Below are 20,675 nucleotides of genomic sequence, written 5' to 3' on the forward strand. Positions count from 1 at the left end.
GTCTCGGTCCCCACTCCTGTAGGCCTCTTCTTTGGCCTGACGCACCTTCCTCAGTTGAGGTGTGAACCAGGGCTTGTTGTTGTTGTATGTGCGGAAGGTCCTGGTCTGCACACACATGTCCTCACAGAAGTTGATGTATGAAGTCACAGTGTCAGTGAGTTCATTGAGGTTTTCTGATGCAGCTTCAAAAACACTCCAATCAGTGCAATCAAAGCAGGCTTGTAACTCCTGCTTTGACTCCTCCGTCCACTTCTTCACAGTCCTAACTACAGGCTTAGCTGTTTTTAACTTCTGCCTGTAGGTCGGGATGAGATGAATCAGACAGTGATCAGATAGTCCTAAAGCTGCACGGGGGACAGAGCGATATGAGTCCTTTATTACTGTGTAGCAGTGGTCCAGAGTGTTAGACTCCCTGGTGGGACACTTAATATGCTGTCTGTATTTAGGTAGTTCGTGGGTTAAAATTGGTCTGTTTAAATCCCAGAGAATGATGAGCAGAGAGTCAGGATGTTTTTTTTCCATGTCTGTAATCTGGTCAGCCAGGTGCTGTAACGCCTCCGTTACACAGGCCTGAGTAAGATAAGAGATAAGATAAGAGATACTTTATTTGTCCCCCATTGGGGGAAATTCTTTTGTTACAGCAGCTTACAACACGGGACAGGGGAATACAACAATGTACTAACATAGTTAAAATATATATTAATAGCAATGACAAAGGTAAAATATGATATAATAAAATAAAATAAAATATGGCAACTATTACAGATATATTCACACTATGTACACTTCTATCTGATAAATAGATAAGGTAAGTTATTGCATGATAAAAATTGCACCAGGTTATTTAAACAAACATACACAGTATGAAGAACAGTGTGATTCAGATGGATACAGAAGTTATTTGTGAATGTGCCAAGTCACATAGTAACTTCCATGTAGTGGAATGAAAGATGAGAACAGCTGATTAACGGGACACAGCAGTGCTGGTGTTAAACAGTCTGATTGCAGATGGGATGAAGGACCTGCGGTAGCGCTCCGTCCTGCAGGGTGGGAGTCTCAGTCTGCTGCTGAAGGAGCTGCTCAGGGACCCCACAGTCTCATGCAGGGGGTGAGAGGGATTGTCCATGATGGATGTCAGCTTGGCTAACATCCTCCTCTCACCCACCTCTTCTATGGAGTCCAGAGGACAGCCCAGGACAGAACTGGCCCTCCTGACCAGTCTGTTAAGTCTTTTCCTGTCCCTGTCTGTGCTCCCTGCTCCCCAGCAGACCACTGCATAGAAGAAAGCAGACGTTACCACAGTGTCATAAAATGTCCGTAACAGAGTCCTGCACACTCCGAAGGACCTCAGTCTTCTCAGCAGGTGCAGACGACTTTGGCCTTCTTATACAGGACGTTGGTGTTGTGTGACCAGTCCAGTTATTGTTGAGGTGAACACCCAGGTATTTGTAGGTCTCCACCCTCTTGATGTCCAATCCCTGGAGGTTCACCGGTGCAGTCTGGGGAGTTTTCCTGCAGAAGTCGATCACCATCTCCTTTGTCTTGCTGGTGTTGAGCTGAGGGTGGTTTAGCTCACACCAGTCGACAAAGTCCATGATGACCTCACTGTGCTCCAGCTCGTCCCCCTCAGACACACACCCGACGATGGCTGTGTCATCGGAGAACTTCTGGAGGTGACAGCTCCCAGAGTTGTAGCTGAAGTCCGAGGTGTACAGAGTGAAGAGGAAGGGGGAGAGCACTGTCCCCTGTGGTGCTCCTGTGCTGCAGACCATCGTGTCGCACACACAGTCCTGGAGCCTCACATACTGTGATCTGTTGGTGAGGTAGTCTGTAGTCCATGTAGCCAGGTGACAGTCCACGCCCGCCCTCTCCAGCTTCCCTCGGAGCAGAGAAGGTTGGATTGTGTTGAATGCACTGGAGAAGTCAAAGAACATGACTCTCACAGTGCAGCCAGGGTTCTCCAGGTGGGACAGGGATCTGTGAAACAGGTAGATGACAGCATCATCTACCCCAATGTCCGGCTGGTAAGCAAACTGCAGGGGGTCCATGTCTCACCAGTGGGCGGAGGTATTTGAGGATGATCCTCTCCATGGTCTTCATCAGGTGAGAGGTGAGGGCCACAGGTCTGAAGTGGTTGGGATCCCTGGGGTGCGGGGCCTTTGGGACTGGAACCACGCAGGAAGTTTTCCACAGAGACCGAACCCTCTCCAGACTCAGGCTCAGGTTGTAGATGTGCAGAAACACCTCACAGAGCTGGTCTGCACAGTCCTTCAGGAGTCTGGAGCTGATGCCATCTGGACCTGTAGCTTTCTGTGGCTTGATCTTCTTCAGCTCACCTCTCACCTGGTTAGCAGTGATGGAGAGGACAGGGCTGGAGGAGGAGGGGAGGGGGGGAGAGGGGGTGGAAGAGGGCTAGGGTGGCGTGACTGGAGTGCTGGCTGGTGGGTGCTCAGATGAGTGGGAGAGGGAGTAGGGCCAGAATCAAACCTATTAAAAACCAGATTCAGTTCATTGGCCCGCTCCTAGTCTCCAGCTTCAGAGCTCCTGCCATGTTCTTTGCTGTGGCCTGAGATGTTTTTCAGGCCTCTCAGGTGGGATGTAGACACCGACCAGAATAAAGGAGGAGAACTCCCGCGGCGAATAGAAGGGTTTACAGTTTATGAATAGAGTCTCCAGATTTGGCTGCATGACTTCTTCAACGCTGCGACATCTGTACACCAACCTTTTTTATGTTGACAACTGCTTCATTCATTTCTGTGTAAAGCTTTGGAATATGGGGCGCTGTTTGTAAAGTTGTGCACACTGAAAATAACAGCAACAATTCTCCTCACGTAGCGCAAAAGCGGCATAAAAACGTAGTGCAATATTTGTGATCTTCTTCACATTTAATTTTGTTGTGAAAAAAATATTTAAATTTCAATCACTGAGTAAATCGAAATGCTAAATAGAAATGTTAAATCGAAATGCTAAATAGAAATGTTAAATCGAAATGCTAAATAGAAATGTTAAATATACATTATTGCATAAATCTTAAATATAAATAGAAAATGTGAAATAAAAATGTTAAATCTAAATGTTAAATGTTGCTCTGCGATCCTAAGTATTCAGCTACTATGCATTCACAATGCCGCCTAGCAGAAATACCAAAATAAAAGCTTCATAAAACAAAAATAGACTTAGTAATTGCAACTTAGCTTGTCTGTACCATATAGTGATGGGAATTCCGGCTCTTTTTAGAGAGACGGTTCTTTTGGCTCGGCTCACTACAAAGAGCCGGCTCTTTCGGCTCCCAAATGGCTCCTCAGATTTTTTCTTGTTTGAATGAATGTATTACCTAAAATAATGTTAAATTATATGTCAAATTAATTACTAATGTAAAAAACACATTATATCAAATTTTTATCATTTAAAAGGCTTTATTTATATACTCAACTCATGGAGCAGAGTTCTACAGAAATTAAATAATAAAGTACAAAAACAAGACTCATCTCAGTTAGACAAAAAGGTCCAATCTCTGATTGTATGTATATTTATTATAAACTTTTAAACACCTTCATTAACAGCAGGTTCCCTTGATTGTCTCTATTCTTCCAATTGCACTGATGGATAAACAGTTCTAATGTCCATGACCTGGAGGACTGAGAACCTTCACAGACACTCCTAATGTGCCTATGCAGGTTTTTTGTGGACCCTGATTGATGAAATTTTCACCTTACACAGTCTACACTCTGCCTTTAAACTGTCTATGCCAGGGGTGTCCAAACTTTTTTTAAAGAGGGCCACATATGATCATATGACATATGAGACTTTGGAATCCTAAAAGTTATATATGAAATCTCTATTTAATAACATTATTTTAAATGTTTTCTCAATAAAACATCAACTAGGAAGTACCACGTAAACATTAGCAAACTTTATCTTCTTCTGGAGGAAAATGTTTTTCAGGTCGGGCAATGTGGGAAAAAATACTGTATCATTATTTTCCTATGGCAGGATCACGATCTGGATTTCATCACACTTCTTTTTCATGTGGTTTTTAAGACTGTTCTGACCAGCAGACAACATTTTAAGAACTAAATAATTATTTTTCTGAGTTCTGAACTATTTTTGATGCACCTAATTTTGCCTTTCTGTACAATTTCATAATTTAGATTTTGTCTTGTGTCCTCTTTTGTGTCTACTGAACTTTTAGTGTTCATCAATAACATTTTCACATGATGATGAAAATATTAATTTGAAAACCTGTCATCTTTAAGAGTTCTTGTGTTTCTTCTTTATTGCCGTCTTGAAGAATTCCCAGAGCTTTGGCTTTAGACAGGTAGTCCATATGAAGCTTTTTGAGACGTTTCTGGATTGACTTTAGTTTTGTTTGTGCGCTTGAAAGAAACTGCAAATGTACAGATGATTCAGAATGTGATTAATATCTTTGCTATAAATAACACAATTTAAGATGGAAGCTTGGGGCCACAAATAAATGGACCTTGGGCCGCAATTGGCCCCCGGGCCGTACTTTGGACATGCCTGGTCTATGCCATTGAAATGCGTGCACAGTTTACTGCATTTCCTGCAGTCACTCGTTTTCTCACCTTTCTAGTGCGTTCTCTGTGTCGTGCATATGCTCCCTCTTGTCTCCCTCATGTTGGTGTGCTCACTGTGCTTTGTGTGTCTGTAGCCCCTCCCCTCCCCGTTCTGCTGAATGTAGACACGTGATTGGTCAAGACGCCACCATGTCTTGACCAATCACGTGAGGCTTTAACAGAAAAAGACGAGAAAAAAAACAAAAACGGCTCCCAGTCAAAAGCCGGCTTAAATACAACCACACAGAGCGTTAACATGAAATGACTTGTATTGAATTCTTCTGTCCCAGTTTTAAAGGTGACATATCATGCAAAATGGACTTTTTAATGGTTCTCTACCTGAAATATGTTTCCCTGGCATGTCTACAAACCCCCCGAAAATGAAAAAAATCCATTCTGCCCCTGTTCTGATTTCTCCACCTTTCTGTAAATGTGTGTGAAACCAGCCGTTTCAGACTTCCGTGTTTTTGTTACGTCACAACAATATCCGGTCTGTCACGGAGTCAGAGCTCGGAGCTTGTTCAGCCCATAGACTGTATAAAATACAACTCAACCCCTCCTCTGTTTTTCATTCCCTGCACACATGTGTGCTAACAAGGAGCTTAGGAGGGAGGCATGCTAGTTGTAGGCTGTCTTAATAAACACAAAGGTCGGTTTTACTCCCCACGTCTGCAGATTTGAAGATCTAGTGGATGATTTTTATTTATCATGGAAAAGTGCTAGCGCTAGTTAGCATAGCCACATAGCTACATGTTCGTAGCTGTGTACCAAGACACACGTCGACATACTGACAAATAAAACAACAAGAAACACTAAATCTGTGACCAATCCTTCAGAAAGGTCCTGCTGCAGGCGCCTCTCCTTCAGGATCAGATTCTGGATCAGATTCAGAGGGTTGAAGTAACGCGGATCTGTGAGCAGCCGTGTATATTCAGCCGACATGTAAACAGTAGATCAACGTGCTGGACAGCCGAGGCCACATTGACTTCCTGAGGGGGCGTGGTCAGAGAGCTCATTCTCATTTAAAGGCACAGACACAGAAAACAGACTGTTCTGAGCAGGGCTGACAGAGGGGTTTACAGGCATGCCAAAATCTGATTTCAAATTGTTTTTTTGAGCATACATTTTAAAGACATGTTTTGGGGACCTCTTAGACCCATATATTTTGATGAAAAAGGGCGCAATATGTCACCTTTAAATCTAAATCCAAAATGCTTCAAAACTAGTGATGCAAATTTAAAGCATTTTCTTCAATCCATCTTTGGAAGTGTTCGGATCAATAATCAATTACTGATAAAAAAATATCCCTTTGATTAATTCTGTGACAAAAACAATATCAAATACATTATTTACTTAATCATAAAGCTTTATTTTCCACAGCAACGTCATGCATATAACTAACAGCATAGTACAGAACATAAAGAGGCTTACAAATTGTTAAACATGCTGAACATAAACATGAGGAGCAAGCTGGTGAAAATAATCTCTACAGACATACAGTTATATAGAGTGAGACTCAAGCCACTGGATGTGGATGTGTTGCAACTGAGAACTGAATAGGAAATTATGTAATACTCACAGTATCCATTTTTCTACCTTCTTATTCTAATGAGAAAAATATGCATGTCGACATTATCGGGTCACAATCTGTCCAGCGGTGGCCCAGATGTTGCTGGTGCAGGGATACTGGCATGCAAACTTCGCTAGACTGGGAAATCTCTCTGCATTGACTTTCCCCCTGTCTGTCTGCTTTGAATCAGAGGAGGGGTAATTCCCTGTAAAAGTTTTCACTTTGCATCCAGTTGCTGCACTGGTGTTAAAATACCCAGATACTTGTGGTGAGTGTCCAGCGTTGTTGTGACCATGGTAGGGGAGGAAATTAACTTGTAAATGTGATGGAATCCGCAGACGTCACTGTTGTTGCACACTGCTGTGTGGCCCTAACTGGTGCCATGTTTTCCATGACGTGTCAGTGTTCCTCTTTCAGCTCCAGGGTTTCACGTCCAGCTTAGAGACAATCTGGTTGGATAGGACCCCAACTACAGCCCACCACTGCTCCAGTAGTCAGTCAAATATGTCACAAACAGAATTCCACCAAGTTTTGATGGATTGGTTGAGCCGGTGAAGTCAGTGCCATTTGCAGCTGCTTTCCACTTTCCTCTTGGTCAAAATTGCTCACCATCTTGCCAGCCACAGATGCTACTGTTTTCAGGTAGACACTGAATCATTCATTGACAGCAAGCTGCAGTGTGTTAGTGAAGCAAGCAACTGAGTACGAAGACACTGATGCGGTCGTTTGCTGCAGTGATGTTCCTTGTGTTGTCGTGCACGCTTGCTATCACTTGCCCCTCAAGCCCCCTTCACTGCTTCCCTTAGTTTTACAGAGAGCTGCTCTGCCGTATGGTGGCCTTGCAAGCTCCTAGTAAGCAACACCTCACTGATGACTCGCCTGTCCTCTGTGATTAAGTGACGGTCACATAGCTCTCAGTCGATAGCTAACTTTCCTAGCACCTTCAACTTAGCTTCCTCCTACCTCTTATCAATACACAAGTTGATGGTGACTTAGGATGGGATACAGTATACTGTTTCAAGCAGATTAATCATGTCACGGAATCCTTGACCATCAATAATACTGACAGGCATCATGTCTTTTTTAAACACTGCACTTGTTTACTTCTGGTTTCTAAATCCGGAAATCCAGCATCGCCTGGCTCAGCTTGCTGCATAACAGATCCAACAGGACAGTCATAAAACAGACTAAATTTAAACGCAGTGTGTAGTAGGCAGTGCCTACTGTCTACTACATTCGTAAGTAGGTGTAAGTAGTATGTAGCAGGCCGTTTTCGATAAAACAGACTTGTTTTGTTGACAAAAAAACGGATTAGTCAAGAGGGGTTTCTTACAACCCAAATGACAGTACAGCGGCAGCTACAGTGCCCCCACAGGAGTGGGGCTTCATTACAACTGGAATAATCAATTCCAGCACTGCCTGAAACGACATAGCATGGGGAAAATATGTCCCCATCTTCTGGCCATAATACAGGTTACATAGCTGATGTTGAATCCACTCTGATGTTGTTTTGGAGTCTATAGGAACTACAGGCTCTTGGGAAGCACCAGTGCTCTTATTTCCTACCCAGTGTATATGTGAGATTTCTTAGGGTATACAACCTTGTGGTTTTACTTCATACCAAACTAAATATGTTAACTAACCTGCCTGTTCCTTGACCTGCAGTGACTCTACTCCAGCTTTGTGGCTCATCAACCAAACAGCATCCTTGCAGGCCTTGGCCATATCCGGCTTTTGGTTTACTCCTCATCCCTGTGTATTTGCCCAGGACAGAAAGAGATAAAGCTCTCACAGAAAGATCAGGGCAAAGCTGTGATGACAGAGCAGCTCAATACAGGGCCTGCACGTAGAGAGCTACACCCACAGTCACAGACAAACACAACACGTGTGACAAAGTGCCTTTGGGCAAGGCGGTACCTGACAGCACACATCCCCAAGTCTTTTAAAGGCTAATAGGTGTAGAGCACAGGGATTAAGTATCTGTAAACCAGGATGTTTACCTAGCTTTACAGTAATCTACCTCAATGCGTCAGTGAAAGCAAATTATAATCACCGCCCTCACCATTATGTTAAAATTCATCAGAAGAGTGCAAGTCACACAATTAGTGCTCGTATCAACATGAATGAAAAGGAAACAACTCTTGAAGTCTTCCATCTAAAACTCGATCTTATCTCAGGCACGTTTGACTGCTTCACGTAGGTGGAGAGAGATGATTTTAAGCTTCATCTTATCAAAGGTAAATCAGCATTACAGCATCAGTGATATTTTCTGGGACAGACCAGCCTGTACACGTAATGTTTTTGTTCTTAGTGGTAGGGACCTGTCATTCACAAGCAGCCATCCCCCTAAAGCATATCCTGCTTTAATATTATTTTTACCCCGAATCAGCCCGTAATAACAAAACGAACATTATTGAAGAAGAGTTAAAATCTCTGAGACCATAAACTCAAGACAATGTTTACTCAGCTAATAAGTCAAGCTGGGTGTATATTTCCCATAGACCTCTATAGAACCAGTATTCTTGTTTAACTAGTGGAGTCCCCTGCTGGGCAGTTGTTGTCTTACTTCAAGTCCTTTCATATGAAAACTGAGAATGGATTTTAACTGCAACGAGAACACTGTTATGCACAATCATCTATCTTTATCAAAAGCACTCTATATTTAAGTTAGGTATGCATCATAGACTGCTCTGGTCTTAAGAGATGTTAGGGATGGTAATTTGTAACCTAAAGTCCGTAAAATTAAATAAACTGTCATTATTTTTTATATATCTTGTTTTGGGCTAAGGAAATGTTGTATTAGCTTCTGACCAGACAATATCAACTGTCAGGAGTAAGTTTAAATATCATAGCAATAGTCAGTAATGTTATGTAGCTCATTTTCATTTCTTTGTGTTTCCTTGGAGGATTAAAAAAGAGATTAGATTAAGCCTGTTTTCTATATTTATACTTACATGCAAACTTTTTTACCTGTACATTTCATTGCAACTTTCATCCTTCTTTTTTACTGTTGCACTTTTTTAAATTTCATGTTACGATGTTTGTTAACCTTTCCATGCTCACGGGCTTCCCCTAGGAATCCCGTGTTTCACGTCACAATGCTATGAACTCTGGGTAGTTCCCTTACACGATCTCTGCAAAAATGGCCACTTATGGAAAGGGGGCATAAAGGGCTCAAAAGTCAGTGAGAGATCCCTCACACACTTGATGATTTGACAGTGGGACAGCCCTAAGCCCTCACGGACTTAGCGGAAACATGCCTCAAAGTCAGTGAGTGTGTGAGTGTGGACATTGAGGTTGGGCCTATGACTTCGACGGTCCATAAAGCATATGGCCATGGAATGATAGAGTGCATTCACTCTTTATGAAACTACAGTTTTTAAATATGTTTGCCCTTGGTGAAAGACCAAATACTCCCTCTACACTTTTCGCCATGCCCCAGTCATTCCACCTACTGGTCCCCCACACTTGGCTCTCCTTATGGTTATTGTTTTCAGGGCTTATTATAAATGTTAGTTTGGGTAAAGAGATTCAATAGAATATTTATAATATATGAAAAGACTGCTTTTAATATACTGTAGCATTACAGTGTTATTGATTCATCTTACAGTTGAAGAAACAGTATAAGCCTAAGAATTCCAAAGGAGAGTTTTTGGCTCAAAAACTGATATAGGTCTTAAAATGATATATTTCCTTTGACAGCTTGAAACAAACTGATTGTCAGTCTTATTTCAAGCTGTCAAAGGAAATATATCATTCCTCAAATAATGACCGGTATTCTAATTGTAGTTAGGCCCCTAATCATGACTTGGATAACAGCTTTTACAAGTGAATAAAGCCCAACCTCCAATTATTCTGGAGGAAACGTTCATATTTCTATCATGGAGAACAACTTAACGGTAAGCACATAATGCCACCAGCCACACATTATACACAATGAAAACATTGTTAGAACTGCATCACAGGACAACTCTGTGCAGTTTGCCCCAGTTTTGAGTTTTATTGTGACAGATCAACTGTCAGAATCCCCACACTCAGCTGCTCAGAGTTATGATTCATGCACTCTTGGACCAAGACGTACTCAATCAATCAATCAATCAATCAATCAATCAATCAATCAATCAATCAATCAATCAATCAATCTTTATTTGTATAGCGCCAAATCACAACAAACGTTATCTCAAGATGCTTTTACAAACATAGGAGGTCTAGACCACTCTATGTCAATATATATCTAATCTATCAGAATATATATCTAAAAAAGAAATGTCCATCAGAGATGACAGCTTGGCCATAATTCTCCTGTCAGCCACCACCTCCACAGGGTCCAGGACTGAGCTGGCCTTCTTCACCAGTTAGTCCAGTCTTGCTCTCCTGTATCCTGTCCGCCCACAGCAGGTGAAATCCTTCCAATGTGGCGTTCGTGTCCGGTGTTAGCTCTGTTAGCATGATGCTACTCTGCCAGTATTCCCTCTAGTGCTGGGTTAGCTCGTCCACCTTATCGTAGATAGATCTTACATTCCCCATAACGGTGGGTGGAAGGACAGGTCCATGTCGTCTTTTCTTAGCTTGCACCTCAGTACCAGTACGTCATCCTTGCCTCCTTCTCCTCAGCTCACAGGGAACATCCTCATTCTGACATGGTTGGTATGTGTGGGCTGATGTCAACAACTCCAGCTTGTTGACACTGATAGCAAACCAACTTATGGTAGCTTAGTAATTGTGTCGCTGTTTTCACAACCAGACACTTTTATCCTGGTGTACTGGTGATACAGTGGTTATAGGTAAGTTGAGGCAAAGGTTAATATTTAGTGTCAATGCTTGACAGTGAACTTTTGGGATGGAGATACGGTATTACCTGCCTGCATGAATGATATCATCCACCTTTGCTTTGATGATCTACCTCCCAAACTGCAGCGTCATTTACCCAGCCGGATCAAAAATACATTTAGCTGTCCATACTTGTATACACTTTCATCCTGGCAGTGGGGAAAAAGGGAAGGATCCTTGTAAAGATTTAAATGTCACTGAAGGCAAGTTCTGTTTTAAGCAACTGAAATAGGATGCTGTTCAAGGGTCGCTAGTGCCCAAAACTTGAAGTTTCTCTTCATGATTCTGGTTTTCTGTGGCTGTCAGATGATACAAATCACCTCATTCTGAAGAGATAAACAGTTAAAAATGGGACCATTGTCCTGGTCATCCCTGAAAAATATGAATTGTTTTTTGTGGGAAGCGGGACCATCTGTAAATGTGGGGTAACACAGAAATTAGTCATCTGCTGATCTGATATACTATCATAGTTGTAGATCTCTGTTGAACTAACTGTACCATGGGAGGCTGCAGTTGGGGAAGCATATGAGCGGACACGTCTAAAGTACACCGACATAGCAGCTGAGGCAGAACAACGCGGCTGGCGTGCCCAAGCGCTTCCGGTCGAGGTTGGATGTAGAGGGTTTGTGGCCACATCTACTTCCAAGTTCCTCAAGGGAATGGGATTGCGAGGTCAGGCCTACCGACAAGCCATCAGATCAATGTCAAAAGCTGCCGAACAAAGCAGCAGATGGCTTTGGATCAAGAGGAAGGACCCCATCTGGGCTGCAAAATGAACAGGGGGTAAAAGCAGAGGGGGGCACACCTGGGACGCCAGGTGTCGCCGTTGAGCCCTGCAGAGGTGTCGTGGGCCTATCAATGAAACACCAATTAAGGAGGGTGCCCACCTGAAGATCCCAATGAAGCATTTTACTCCCACCCACTCAACACCAGTGCTGATTTATCTGTAAGGGATTGTAATATCAAGTCCTATGAGCTCAACTCATAGTTGTAGATCTCAAAATAGGACTTGAGGATATCAAACCTGGGGTCTCATTTCTAAACGTTGCTTACGCACAAAGCGGGGCCTGAAACTAGTGTACGCCAGTTTTCATGCCAAGTTTATGATTTAGAAAAACAAACTTGACGGGAAAATGTGACTACCGGTAAGCAAACTCTGATCCATGCATACAAACATTTTAGAGGCAGGGGGAGAGGGAGAACTGAAGTCAGGTTATATTTAATGCCTTTTACACATTTCATTTTTTTGAATAACAACATTAACAGATCCGCGTCACCATCATCACTAAAATCCGCATATTTTATTTGTATGTGTGTCTTTGCTGAGTCGTTTCCAATAAGCTGTCATTAAAAGATAAAAGCTCGTCTTAAAGTTCATCAAATATTTCATCAGCTTTGTCTCACCGTCACATTTCTCCAAAGTGTAGAGGAACAAAACGGGCCGTATCCTAACGTGTTCGTCGGGAGGTAAACCAAAGTAACATCAGAAGACGTAAAGGTTACCTTGCTTAACTTACTGTTTAGAAGTGTTTGTGTCAGTAAAGTGAAGTTGTATTTTCTGCCTCTTACAATGCTGTGCCTGTCCGTTGCATTACTTCAGTATGCTATCCTTCAAATGTCAAGATTGTATACTGCGCGAAAAGAAAATAATAACCATGATAATAACCATTCCCTCATTATGTTACCTGGACAGATGTGATGGAAGGTATAAAGGCTGGGCTCATTTACTTTTTTCACACATACTGTGCTGACACTGCATTGTTGCCATTGTTTATCCTGTGTTTTCCAGAGCAGCTTGTTGTGACACTCACTCACCTCTCTGCAGTAAAATGCAAGTTTTCTTCTTGTCTTAAATTATTTTGTTAATATCAAACTCAGTAGTCTGCTGTCAGCCAATCGTCCCCCACCTCTGGACGCACACTGTCACAGATGGGGATCATGCATAGATGAACTGAGGCGGAGATGAGAGCTTCTAAAATGTACAGGGTAAAGCCAATTGTAACTTGTTGACAAAATTACTTTAACAAAATCAATAATAGATACATTCAGTTGGCTGTTATGAATTGACCAGTCTCGGCGGTTGGTGGCTTGGGCGGCTTGGCTGGCTGTTGGCTGTTTGGCTGACAGCCGACATGTCTGGATATCCCTGCATTAAGGCAGTATGTTGACGGAAAATACAGAGAAGAACACGGTTTGTTCATGAGATTAATGGCAATTTCAATACCAACCAATCACGTAACAGTTCCAAAAAATACTGATTCTTGATACCTGTCCCTGCTTATCACCTGCACTCTAAAAGGACAAAGAAAAAAAGATTTATCATGACAGGAACATGATAATGAAAAATTAACTTTTGACATCTTGACTAAATTAATGTAATATTCAGCTTATTAATGCTTTTTCCATAAAGACTGTTGACAATACAGGTCACACATTCTGAACAGATCCCATTCCATAACAGAACAATTCTAAAGACGGAAACTTTACCATTTCACAGATACATGCGAGCATTTGGCATTACAAAAGTCTTATTGATAGAACACAAACATGCAAGAGTTTTAATTAAAGAAGCACAGCAGGATGCATATCCTGGCTAAGGGAGCTGAGTCATTATGTGTTATATATTCAGGCCTCCAACATCAACACAAATCCAGAAGTCCACCTCCTTAGAGTGACACATGCTATGTTTACACCTGAACAATGTAACAAAGTGTCTTCATTACCAGACCAGTCCAAGCAATGGGTGTGGACCAGAGCACATTAAGATCTCTTAGACATAGACTATCCTTTGTATTCATCTCAGACTCTGGATTTAGGCCTGTTGGTGTGGGAGACCGGTGAATATAGATATAACCATTCTGTCCGAATTTGGTGTGGGATTGCAGGTGTCCAACACAACATATTAAATTCCTGCAAGTCTGGCACTTATGTTTGTGCAGCTGTGCACAGGACAGGACAGCAGAAGATGTTCCATGAGTCTGGATTATTTAAGCTCAGTTTGCTCTCTCCCTTACACACATCAGGGCAGGCGTGGGGGAAAGCAACTGTCTGTCAACAGACCACCACAAACAAATCACATGCAGCCATCATTACTTTACAAACTCTGTCCAAAGTTAGTTACCATCCATCCATCCATCCATCCATTTTCTTCCGCTTATCCGGGGTCGGGTCGCGGGGGTAGCAGTCCAAGCAAATTGACCCAGACATCCCTCTCCCCGGCGACACTTTCAAGCTCCTCCTGGGGAATCCCGAGGCGTTCCCAGATATAATCCCTCCACCGCGTTCTGGGTCTACCCCGGGGCCTTCTCCCAGTTGGACGTGCCCGGAACACCTCTAAAGGGAGGCGTCCGGGAGGCATCCTTATCAGATGCCCGAACCACCTCAGCTGACTCCTTTCGACGCGGAGGAGCAGCGGCTCTACTCCGAGCTCCCTCCGGATGTCCGAGCTCCTGACCCTCTCTCTAAGGCCGAGCCCAGACACCCTTCGCAGAAAACTCATTTCAGCCGCTTGTATCCGCGATCTTCTCCTTTTCGGTCATGACCCACAGCTCATGACCACAGGTGAGGGTTGGAACGTAGACCGACTGGTAAATCGAAAGCTTTACCTTCCGGCTCAGCTCCCTCTTCACCACAATGGTCCGATACAAAGTTAGTTACAGTACGTTCAATTTAAACCACAGCAAGGCAGTTTACGTGTAATGGATCATTAAGGCGTGTCCGTACCCAACAGTGATGTCACTCAATCACTCTTTCATCTCTCTCAAGCTAAAGCCAATGTACTCACACCATTGAGCAAGTGATAGTGATTGAGCTAACAGTGCATACATCAGGGTTCGTACGGGTGCTTGAAATCCTTGAATTAAATGGAGAGAAATAAAACAGTCAAATGTAAAAAAAAAAAAAAAAGAAAAAAAAAAGCAGTCTCCCTGATGGGCTCGCGTGTGTGACATGCTGGTCTGTTGTTATGTGTGACGTGACGTCGCCCCCTAGAGGACAGAGCGTCACCAAGTTAGCCCTACATGTTAATTAGCCCATTATTTGTTGATGCTAACCTCCTGTTTGTGCTACATGCTAGGCATGTGTGATTTAGAGGCTCTGTGCCATATAACATGTAGGTTGGTGTGATGATTCCCAGCAGCCATACTGCTGTCACCTGCAGGGTGTTTGTGGCTCGGGGCAGGTTATCGCATGGCAGCGGTCGGTCGGCGACAAGTCCCCTCTAAAAATACCATGCCGGAACCGGCGGCCGCGGAGTGGGAGGCTGTCCTGCTGGATACGAAGGCACGACACGGTGTTTCTCATCGAGACCCGTCACAGACCGACCGCGGTCATGCGGTAACCAGACCCGAGCTACAGCTGTGCCGTCACTGCTTGTGTCTGAACATTGAAGGCCTATTAATAACAGGATCAATCACAATATCAATTTGAACAGAAGAAAACATGAATACATGAAACAACTTCTCCTTAGAAAAGCATCAGGATGATGTGCCCTGTTAAGCTCTTAAAATGACTACAGCTGATATCATTTTGCCCACCCAGTCCACATCTTCATGTCTCTCTTACTGTACGTCTTGAAAAGTTTGAAAACTGACCTTCAGGGTCCTTCAAAAGTACTTGAATTTGACCATGAAAAAAGTGTACGAACCCTGATACATACACTTGGACTTACATACACAGTAACTGAGTAGTTTGATTAGCAGTTGCGAACTAATTTGCTAGCAATTGCTAACATTAGCCAAACTACACTACTGTCACTCCACAGCGTCGAGTGCTGTGGAGTTTTTGACAGGTGATTGTTCACGGCAAGGTGTTCAGTTTAACTTGAGCAACACAGAGAGGGGCTGAACACAAGACGGGGCTTCATTGTTTGTTGTAAGACTGAACCAGTGTTAGCTGTTAGCTACTTCAATACGCATAGGTGGCACTGCATTAAAAACAGACATGACTTTCAAAAACTACTTTCTGTGAACACAATTGTCGCTCAACCACATGTGCAGGTCAACACTGTAACCAGTGTTGACAACTTAGCGACTTTGTCACTATTTTTAGCGACTTTTCAGACCCCTCGACTGACTCTTTTTCAAAAAAGCAACAAGCGACAAATCTAGCGACTTTCTCTGGTGTTATTGGAGACTTTTGGAGACTCTGAAATGAAAGCATGTATCATTCTAAATGAGCAGCGGGTGCTGCGATGGCCCCCTACCCCGTCCCAAAGCCCTCACAGGCGTCTCAGTTCTAGTCACACAGCAGTCCCTCGCTGCAATCGCTCCGCGTCCAGACTACAAATGAATCACGCATGTACGAAGACACTGCTGGCTGACCCATTTAGATAGTTAATGTAGATTGTATACAACAAATATCTTGAAAATGATATTGTTGAAAAATTTAATGTTTTACTTTGATTTTTTTTAGGCTCTTAAGTGTAGTTCTAAACATATTTAGGGTGTTTTTTAACCTCTTTTTGTTTCTCCCTCGACATTACACGTCTCTCTGACAGCGTCTATTACAATTCAGATTATGCAAATTAGACGATGACGTCATCTAGTGACTTCTAGCGACTATTAGGACGGTCAATAGCTACTTTCCTTACTGAGCAGTTGGCAACACTGACTGTAACATACAAAGAGGAAACATATCCCAGAAATCTAGGAATCTTCCCTTGGCCCATTTAATATGGACTGAAGTGAGGTGGAAAACTATCCTGTGGTCTGACAAATCTAAATTTGACACTCCTTTTGGAAATTATGGACAACACGTCCTCCGCTCTTAAAATAGAAAGGAATATCTGGCTTGTTATCAGTGCACAGTTTGTAAGCCAGCAACCATTTTGTTTTGTTTAGTGCAGTTGCCATATTGAAAATGCTGAATCAACCTGAATTTGGTCGACCTAGCTTGAGGCAAAGACGCAGATTTAAAAGGAACCCCGACTGTGTGGACTAATAGGCATAAATCTGCTTTACTGTTTGTCTCATACTAGAATGCTTTGTTAAACAGACATGTAGAATAATTATTTCTTTAAAGAGCGAAATTTATAACACATATTCTAACCTACGGGCGCAGCCATTGTTTTACTAGCGCAATGCATGCTGGGTTGATGACGTGTAATGGTTGCGTCTTGCCGAGCCTCTGGTTTTCACCGTGTTTACTCGCTGGCTTTCAGGAGCGTGAAAACCATAATAATGCCACACTGTGCTCGTTTGGGTGTCATTTCCAGTCCAAGGGAAACAAGGGGACTGATGTAAGTCTACTCAGCTTTCCAAGAGACAGAAAGAGAAGAAAGCAGTGGGACATTGTTTGTGGACGTACACAACTTCTGAAGGACCCGCGGCTATGTTCTCGTCCTTCACTCCAGATGCATTTGATGCATTTAGCTGACCCACGCTGGTGAAAGAGCTCACAGGTGCTGCTAGTTATAAATGGAGACTGAAGCCAAATGCTGTGCCGTCAGTTTTCATTCATAAACAGACAAAACACCCACGGGAAAAGAGTTAAGTCCGCTCCAGGAAACGCCATAGGCAGGAGACGCTGGATGTTCTCCTGCGGGGATGTCAACATCCCGCTCCTGCAGATGTAGCCTCTGATGGCGAACCATCGGGCACGATCACGACCACGACCACGACCACGATCACGACCACGATCACGACCACGATCACGACCACGACCACGATCACGACCACGATCACGACCACGATCACGACCACGACCACGACCACGATCACGACCACGATCACGACCACGATCACGACCACGATCACGACCACGATCACGACCACGATCACGGAGGAAGCTGACGACGAGTCCCCCGATCAGTCAACACAGCAGTCCGTAAGTGTACAGTGTTCTCCAAATAAGAGTGATGTCGCAACTCAGACAGAAAAACACACATCTGATGCAGCGGTACAGTGGCCAGCTGATGCACACCAACTTATTACTCAAGACCACGTCTCTGCTGCTAATTGTGAAAATGAGCTGAAGGAACAGTTTCAGGAGGACAGACAGTCTCTGGATCTTTTCCTCTCAGATGATGACTTTTTCAGTGAGGACAGTCAGACACTGTACAGACAGCCTGATCCCAAATATAACAGAAGTTCATCAGAGCCTTCACAGAGCACCCAGGAATCACATGCTTCAGCTGACACGCATGAAGAAAACAGACTGTTTCAACCAAATGACGTCACTACCCAAACATCATTGCGACGCAAAGAACAATGGCGGCCTACGAGTGAAAATATTTTTTCCAGTTTTATACAAACTAAGATATTTTGAGAGATTTTATTATTGTTTTTATATAGCTGATACAAACATTGATCATAGAGGAAAATACGTTTTGGTAGCCGGGGTTCCTTCTAAGGCAGGATTTGCTTCTCCTCGCTAACAGCTACAGTGTGCTCGCCTGTCAGTCAGGTCAGCTGTGGGTGTGTCTGGCTTCTGGTACTCTGGAGCTAGCCTCGAGCAGAGCTTTCAGCACTTCCACATCAGCTTCATTTCTCAAAGCTGGAAGCCGGGCTTGGTTGAATGCAGAACATAAAAATGTTCACACAACAAGGGCTAAATATTTCCAATACCAACAAACAAAATGGAAAGTTATCGCCTATGGGATGACGGGTAACTGCAATAGGGGACTGCAGTATGGATATCAACAGTTAATCGAGTATCGATTTGTTGATTGTTAAGAACGTACTCAAGCACATTTTTTTTTTTTTGATTTTCTATCACGTGGAACAAACATCATGTGGTCTCACATTTGGTTCAGCTATCAGGGAGGTGTTTTAACTTTAAAGCATGTTTCATGTGAATCAGCTGACTGAAGGTGTTGCTCACAGCGGAGACGCTCAGGTGGGGCCTGCGGCGGAGTGACAGGTCTCGATGAATGCTTTTTTCCTCTGTCGCTGGACTGATAGTGACCCGGTTGTGCTCCCGGCTGACACCCCAAAGCTGTGGAACAGCCTACCTTTCCAGGTTAGAGCTGCACAGTCTGTTGAGCACTTTAAAACATGACTGAAAACCTATCTTTTCTCCTTGGCGTTCAGTCCCAGCTAAACAAGAATCCTTGTCTTTTACTTTTTACTCGTTTTATTTCCTAAATTGAGATCTTACTATTCTTTTATTGTTTTTATTTATTGTTATATTTGTGTATGATTATATTGTATTTTAATATCTGTGCAGCACTTTGGTCAACTGAGGTTCTATTAAATGTGCTTTATAAATAAAGCTTGACTTGACTTGCCTTGACCTGACCACGTTCACATGCTTATTTCTCAATAAGAACGAGTAGACAGAAAACTGGACACTGTGAGTCTGAAACATGTTTCTGTTCAGTTCCCTTGTTGAAGTCTGAGCCTTCACTTTTATGACTGTATGTCAGCAGAGATTATGAGCCTGACCAATCACAGACAATACTAGAAATTTGCATCCATAGACTGCAGACAGTGGAAGAGGTGTAGAAGAAATGGAAAGATCAGTCAAAGGCTGGCGACACACTAAATGACTTTTAGATCTTATTTTAAAACCGCGAGAGGCAGGCTAAATGTTTTAGATTATTGCATTACATTATCTGAAAATAGCCACTGAGAAAGTTAAGAGTGGTTTTTACATTATGCTACAAAAAACTTTTTTTCCCCCACCATTGCATCACATTATGTCTCATCAGGGACTCTGGCTCAACGACTCTGAATCCTCTCAATCAGTAGTAGTAGGAGGCTGAAAAGTTTTTCCAACCCAAACACATAAAAGTATTGGAACACTGTAATGTATCTCTCTCCCTCTCTGTACCTCCCTCTGTCTGTCTGGCACTCTAACTTCACTTTCATCAGCCTTAAAACGTAAAGAAAACAAAGGCAGCGATGCAGAAGCACACAGTAAGAGCTACATGAGGTGCAGCTTGGAGGTTAATTATGGCCTGAAGTGACGAAGTGAATACAACTTTCTGATTATGGTGAAAAAACAATCTGTGTGATAAGCACACACAACCATGCCACATAATGTCTCTATCTTTACCATAATGAATTATTATAGACTACAGTTAACAGCTCTCTGGTCTCATCTCCTGTCCGTAGCAGTTAAAGCATGTAGAGACAATGATCATGTCCTATTCATATAGTCAACCTGACTCAACATTTTAAGTGCCTCACTTAATAAGATACAAAGCATGACAAAGACAGATACACAGAATAATCTGCTATATCTGCTAGTCTCCTTCAAAAAACATCTGTACCTTTGATGCCATCAGACTGCTTGATCAAACGGTCAGTCAATGAAAACTCAAAACGTGTTAGTCTAGTTCTAGTCAACTCAAAGTCATTGCTATTTGGTATTCATGGAATTGGTATCAGTGTTGTTCCGAGTGATTCAATCTGCAACATCACACTCTTTTAACAGTTCAAATAAAAGTGCTATGAGCACACAAGAATTGGTAAATGGACTGACATGGTTGATAGTTAGTTATTGTAGTTTTTTTGCAATTTCAGCAACTGCATTACTTGAATTGTAATCTTGGAATGCATGAAAAAATGTCCCTATTGGTGAAAGCCTGCAGCAGCAGAGCCAGAGAAAGTTGAGTGGCTTGCAGCTGTATAAACGTAAAGTTCATTGTACAGTGAATCTCCACTTTCAACTGTGACAATAAAAAAATATTATTGATGACCTGATCCCTGATCTGCTGGATATTGCTGTGTTTCACCAGGATCAGCTGATTTTAT

The sequence above is a fragment of the Notolabrus celidotus genome, chromosome 3, assembly GCF_009762535.1.
Source record: "Notolabrus celidotus isolate fNotCel1 chromosome 3, fNotCel1.pri, whole genome shotgun sequence".
In the NCBI taxonomy this organism is placed as follows: Eukaryota; Metazoa; Chordata; class Actinopteri; order Labriformes; family Labridae; genus Notolabrus; species Notolabrus celidotus.